Source organism: Peromyscus eremicus, chromosome 15, assembly GCF_949786415.1.
Source record: "Peromyscus eremicus chromosome 15, PerEre_H2_v1, whole genome shotgun sequence".
Classification (NCBI taxonomy): domain Eukaryota; kingdom Metazoa; phylum Chordata; class Mammalia; order Rodentia; family Cricetidae; genus Peromyscus; species Peromyscus eremicus.
Genome location: NC_081431.1, coordinates 60,992,649 through 61,000,100, shown reverse-complemented (window position 1 = coordinate 61,000,100; position 7,452 = coordinate 60,992,649).

The following is a 7,452-nucleotide window of genomic DNA, read 5'->3' as shown; positions in this document are numbered from 1 at the left end:
GCCTTTGTAGGGCTATTAGGACTAGACAAGGCCGTCAGGGCTGAGCCTCATCATTGACTTCTTTGTGGCTTTAAAGAATAGGGTTTGAGAAGATAGACACACTTAGTCTGATTTGGACATCCCACCATGAATCCGTGTGTCGAAATATCACACAATACTCCATTAAAAGAGAGAAGGGGAAGGGGGAGGCCAGAAGACAGACAAGTTCATACATGCATTCCCTGCATCTTGCCATGTGATGACCTATGCTATCTCTCCACCGGGGCAAACCAGTGCTCCCCATGTGATTTTAAAGCTCCAGAGCTGTGAGCCAAAACAAACCCTCTTTCTTTATAACTCAACCCAGTTAGCAGTATTGTGTCCTAGGAAACAGAAAAACAGCACAACTCCGATGTGCTACTGCTCATTTTATAAATGAAATCCCAGGTTTACTGATGTCAAGGTTGCTCAAGGTCGTGCAGGTGCTAAGGGCAGGGTCTCTCTGAACCTGAAGTCTGTGCTAATAGTTCTGAAGAGAAAACAGACTCCCAAAAGCCCAAGGTGACAGGATGCTTAAGGGACTGTCCTAGGACTAGAAGGAGGTCCAGATCCCCAAGTCCTGCCTCCCCCGAGAAACTGTGGGGTTTGGCTTATTCCTTGTGAGCCAGGGAGATGCGGAGAACAAAGACTCCTCCATCTGGAATTATTTCCTTGCTCTAGCGCTCTGTTCCTCTGGCTGCATTTCTTCCTGCCCTCCTCCCTCTCTCTAGGTTCAGCTCTTTTCCCTTCTTTGAGAACAATCGAGCCTGCAGTGACGGAGGGAGTGACGGGAGGAGAATGAGCAGGGAGCCTGTCCCCATCCATCTCACTTCTCCAGCTTTAGAAAGGTTAAGCTTTCTGAAAGCCCCAATGGGAAGAAAGGGGCTTGAGAGGGAAGGGTTTGGGGTCCCCGAGAACTCAAGCCAGGGCGGTGGCCCTGAAGGCCCCTGAAGGAGGTGCCCCAAAGCATTAGCTAGCTTGGCTAGAATTAGACTCCGCATAGGATGGACAATAAATCTGAGGCATTCCTCCAGCCCCCAACCCTACCCATCTGCCAATCCCCAAGTTCACTTGAAAGAGACCCAGAAAACATATACTACGTACATATCTCTGACCCTAATCAAAGACATAGCTCAAGCTTTCTGCTTAGATCTCACTTCATTCCTGCCTAGGTGGGAAGCAACACAAACTACGTGTAATCAAAGATGGGGAACCAAAAATTGGGCTGTGATCCTTGATTGTGAGTCTTGAGCTAAAGAATATTTTTATTTTTATCTTTGAGACAGGGTCTCACTATGTAGCCCTGGCTGCCCTGGAACTTGCTATGTAGACCAGGATGGCCTTAAACTCCCAGAGATCCTCCTGTCTCTGCCTCCTGAATGCTGTGATTAAAGGCCATGCACCACCATCTCTGACTTAGTATTCTTTTCTTCCAGTAAGAGCTGAATAGTTCTTCAACTGTTTTTGAAGACGTAAATATTTTAATTGAAATAAAACAACTTGAAATTCTTGTCTGATGTCCAGAACACTGTCAGTCATGAAACTGCCCCTTTGCATATGTTACTTTTAGATCTATAAATATAAAAATTTCAGAATTGAATAAAATGTTTAATACTAAGAAAAGTTCTTTGGCCATTCTGCAATGTTGTAAATACTACACTTATAAATACACCAAACCAGGGATTAGCACTCAAAGACCATCAAGAAAATGACATTCAGCCGGGCGGTGGTGGCACACGCATTTAATCCCAGCACTGGGAGGCAGAGGCAGGCAGATCTCTGAGTTCGAGGCCAGCTTGGGCTACAGAGTGAGTTCCAGGAAAGTAACAAAGCTACACAGAGAAACCCTGTGTCAAAAAACTTAAAAGAAAAAGAAAAAAAATGACGTTCAATATTACCGATAAATAACATGTCACGCAAGGATGATTGCCCTCTTTGTATCCAAGGGGAGAGTATGACAGCTTTCCTTTGTCTTTTGTCCCAAGTGTTTTGACAACTCAGCTCTTTCATGTACTCCAAAGCCATGCCTGCCTCTAGTTTACAACGACCCACAAGCCTTTAGGACAGTCGGGCATTGTTAACTTTTTCTGAAGATGGAGGGCATGCTTGCTTTGACAAGCACATACACCAAACTTGGAAGCAAGCAAAAATTAGTGTGCCCCACCCCCCATCCCTCAAGGATGGCATGGGACTTTGTAAGATGTTCCATAACATTTTTATGTTATGTGTATAGGCCTTTAGTGTGTTTGAATGATTGAGCACCACATGTGTGCAGTGCCTGTAGAGGCCAGAGGAGGGCACTAGATCCCCTGGGACTACAGTTATAGATGGTTATGAGCCACAATTTAGGTGCTGGGAATCAAACTGGTCCTCTAGAAGAGCAGCCAAGTGTTCTCAACCACTGAGTCACCTCTCCATCCCCTCATATTTTTAATGTATACCTACTTCAGAACACTACAAGATAGACCAAAATATATACTATTTTAATTTATCGATTTGAATAAAGACTTAGGGCTGGAGAGATGGCTCAGCGGTAAGGGCACTGGCTGTTCTTCCAGGAGATCAGGGTTCAGTTCCCAGCAACCACATGGCAGCTCACAACTGTCTGTAACTCCACTTCTAGGGGATCTGACACCTTCACACAGACATATATGCAGGCAAAACACCAATGCACATAAAATAAAAATAAGTTATAAAAAATAAATAATAAAGACTTAGGGCAAGATAGAGAAGTGTTTCCCTAGAGCCTAATCTCTCAGGAATGTATGCTCAGAGTTACTAGTGGCTCCATCAACACTGCATATTAAAAGACAAGGGACCGAGCGTGAGACACATCGGGGCTGTGATATACGGCTCATTCTAAAGCAAGAGGCTAGGTCAGAGAGGAAGTCTTATTCTATATGTGTCACGCTGCCTAGTTTGGGAAATGGGCCTCCATGGTGAAGAGATCACTATTGCGACTGAGAGCTCAGAGTTGAATGAGAACTAGACAAAGGACTGAGAGAGTATGCCAAGATGATGAAGAGATGGACATGTGAGACCTTCAGAAAAACGAATGATGTCAGCTTGGGCCTTTTAAGTCAGGGAAGAGAAAGAGAAGTACAGCAGAGACCCTTTCTTGGGTCCTGTCTCATTTTGTTCCTCCCTTCTAACCTTTGTACGGAATTTACCATCTCCCAGGTGCTGCGATACATAAAGGCACCGGGTGCTGATATAATTAACCCATAGAGTAAGCCGTTGTGTAACAAGTGGAAAACAGAGGCAGGGGGATGGAAAAGGCTACGTAAATGTGAAAGTTGTTAGTCCTCCTTAGGGAAATGCAAACTGAGGCGACAGTGAGCTACACCACTTTATAGTCACCAGGGTGGCCGTCATCAAAAAAGTGGAAAAAAACCAATGTTGGCGGGGATGTGGAGAAGTTGGAAACCTTGAGCCTTCGCCGGTGGGAATGTGAAACAGTGCAGCAGCTGTGGAGTCAACTGTGGAAATGGTCGGTGTTTCCTCTAAAGCCAAACAGAGAATTGCCATATTACCCTGCAGTTCCACTTCGAAGAGTGTGGTCAAGAGAACTGAAAACAGCAGACACTCAAACACCTTTTTTGTGGACCCCCCAAAATAACATCACAGAAAATTTTAAATATAAAAATTTTAATGTATGCAATTTAAAATATATACACTATCTATGCTCAAAGACTTTGGTTTTTTTTGTTGTTGTTGTTGGGAAACAAAACAAATGTAATAAAACAAGACATTCATGGGCCAGCAAGATGGCATCAAAGGTGCTTGCTGCCAAACTTCACCACCAGAGTTCAATCCCCAGGACCTACATGTAATCCTCTGGCCTTCATATACACAGTCTGGCACTTGTGTGCTACCCTCTTTTTTTTTTTTTTCTTTTTTTTTTTCTTTTTTTTTTCTTTTTTTTCTTTTTTTCCTTTTTTTTCTTTTTTTTCTTTTTTTCTTTTTTTTTCTGTGTGCTACCCTCTTACACACACACACACACACACACACACACACACACACTAAATTAATTTATTTTTTAAAAGAAATTCATGGAGCTGGAGGTATGGCTCAGTGACAGAGTACTTGCTGGGCATCCATGGAGCCCTGGGTTCTATCCCCAGCAACTGAGGGAAGAGAAGGGGGATAGAGGGGAGAGAAGGAAGGAATGAAAAAGAAATATGCATGAGAGAAATCTTGAGCTGTGTAAGTGGCCGTCTCATCTTGCATACTCTTCACATGAACGCAGCCCCACACTTAATGCTGCCCTCTGCATATGCCACATTCTCCCTCGCCTGACTACCTGCCATTTCCACCTTTTCCTTTTAACCAGGATGATTCTCTTCCCTGCTTTCGATTCTTCTGGGCAAGCACTTAGGAGTGAAATGCTTGGTCATGTGGAAATGCTGTGCTTAACTTTGAGAAAACACCACGTGTTCGCTGCAGAAGCCAAAACCATCTTACCTTCCCAGCAGTAACATACACTGACAGGTGTTATTTTCTGGGTTTGTTCCCCTGCCACTACTTATATGACAAATGTAGCAGATGCAATGTGTTATCTTGTGGTTTGGATTAGCATTTCCCTAATGACTAACTTCAATTACTTTTCTAATCTACCTAGCTTGTTCTCAGTCTACTGACTCCATTTTCTACTCCTTATACTGCAGCAAACATTTTCATAGGGTGATTACTCAGAGCAAATGAATTTTCCTATGAACCTACACTGTCAGATTTGGTCAGAGCTCCACTGTGTCATTGAAGACTTTCTGAGCCTGGCAGAGTCTTCCCAGGCAAAGGCAAAGCTCTCTTGCTAAAGGATGTTTCTATGAAAGCTCCTGGAGAATCCAATGCGAAGTCAGGACTGAGAGCCACCAGGCAAGTGCTAACTAGATCCAAACTAACCGGATCAGGAGTGTTACCTGGGTACCTCATAAGAATAGATTTTTCTGGTCTGTCTCCCCAAAGTTTTGTAAACAAAATTTTCAGGTAGTCAGAAATCTGTATTTTAAAACAAGTACCCATTGGTGATTCCTATGACCAGGCCAGTTTAGTAAACTGAAGACAGGTAAGCAAAGGATTGCTACAAGCCGCAAAAATATATGAAGTAGGATTTCTGCTGATTATGACAAAGCTAATACTTGGAAGAATCCCAGGGCCTTCCAGAGGTCAAGCTGAGGCTCAAGGAGCCTTGATGATATTTGGCTTTTGATTATCAGCCATTTCCTGCTATGAGTTTCTTGTGTGCTATTGTAGTTTTTCCATCATTTATTGACCATTTCCCTTCTACTAAAGGAATATTTAGATAACCTTGTGCGCTGACACCTATGCACAGCCAGAACCCCAGTTCAAGCCTCCCTGTAATTATCGTCATTGTTAGCATCCCCGGAGGGATGAAAGTACCTTGTCAGAGATACCTCTGTATTCTCTAAGAACAGACTTAAGCATCCAAGGCCAAACAACACTTGTCTCCTAGGTCAGGAGGATAGTGCAATTTAGGGTGAGACCCTCCTTCCTTACAGCCTTACTAATAGACTCCTAATTTCTTACCTAACCACTTCTAGGAATGTATATTGAGCACATAAATTCCCTTCTTGATATACTAACCGATCATTAGCTCTTTATTGACCTCCTCCTTTACCACTCCCCTTTTGGGGTGTAAAAGAAAGCCTGGTGGTCACTGCCTGAGGAAAATCCTTACCTGCCTTTATGACCCCCTAAGAATTCAAGCCTGGTGACCTTGCTCAGCGAGAGGATGGTTATTGCCTGGGTTTATAACTGGATTCCTGAGAGACTTAGAGAGAACTGAGAGAATGGAGAGAATAAGGAGCCGGAGAGGAGGAGAGAGAGAGAAAAAAGAGAACGGAAGAACTAGATGGTTAAGAACTGGATTGAAGGGCTAAAAGAGAGGACTAGAGGAACAAGATGGAAGATGAGGAAGAGCCAGATGGGGAAGAACAAGATGAGAAAGAAGGAGATGGGAGAGGAGCTAAGATGGGAAGGAACTAGATGGATGAGAACCTAGATGGGACAGAATTAAGATGAAGGAATTAAGATGGAACTTAGAGGACAGAAGATAAAAGTAGAGAGAAATCAGGCAAGAAAGGAGCTAGACATGAGAGCAGAATAGAAGCTGTGTAGAGAGAGAATTGACGCAGAAGAATAAAGTGTATGGACTAAGGAGTTTTGTGTACATAGATTCATTTCTTATCCTCAAAGATTAAATTATCAGCTGGTTATAGATTCTTCCGGGACCCTGGGAGGGGACTATCAAGGGGCTGGACCCCCATAGTCCCCCATAAAGGATAATAAATACAGAGGATAGTTTGAAACTAGATACTATGATTTGCAGGATACGTTCTTCTGGAATGCTAGCTCTTACAAGATGAAGCTTCCAATCTCCAGGTTGTAGCCCACTGAAGGAACGCAATCCCATTAGCTCTCTGCCAGTGCCCATATTCTGAGACTGCCCATCCTTAACTCTTTGCACTCTGCAAAGTTTAGAATTCAACATGAAGCTCAGAGGGTGTGAACTGACCCTTCCTGATGTCTCATGCTTGGTTTTAGCTCTTTCCTTTTGGTGAAATCAGAACAGTCTTACTGTGTGAGGGAATTTTCCGAATGCAATGTTACCTACCATCTGGAATCTCCGAGAAAGGCAGTCGTGTCTCCCCATTAGAGATGTGGCTCGGAAATATAAAGGAGCTCACTCAAGGTCACATACCTAACATGTGGCTAAGCACGATTCAGCTCGTGTAATTTCAGAGCTGTGGCACATTCCACCCTGCCACGCTGTTTTAGTGACAACACAGCCTCCCGTTGTAGGTCACTGAACGATTTCGTCTGCTGCTATTCACCCAGCTGTGTGCAATAAAATGCCGTAAAATACCTTGAACTCTTCTGCTTGAAGAAACCCCAGTGTGGGTATCAAGGAAGCGTTGGGAACCCAGAGCTCAGTTAGAGAGAAGCCAAGGCTGACGGGACAGCACCTAGCTCTGAGGACAGATGGCCATACTTCCTCATGCCACCCGCATCCCTACATCCTTTTAGAGCTGAATGAAGCCGGAAGGGGATATCACCTCAGCTCCAGGCAGCAGGAAAGAAGTTGACCTCTGGGAGGGTGGCAGTGGGGAGGTGTTACAGCAGGGGGGGAAAATGGGAGGGGGCCCACACATGCTCTCAAAAACAAAAGTCAGGAAATTTTCCAGCCATGCTGGGCTAGTCTTGTGACCATGGCACAGTGGTGAGGGACTCTGGAATTTTATGATGCTTCAAGATGACTCTCCAAGTTGTCGTGAAGGAACCCTCAGTGGTTAGCAGCTGTACCTGAAGGAAGGCCACAGGGTTTGGAGAACCACAGAACAGAAGGCGAAATGAACTGCCTTAGGGAAAGTGCCAAGCAAGACTGGAGAAGGCTATTCCAAGGAGCCTTCCTCT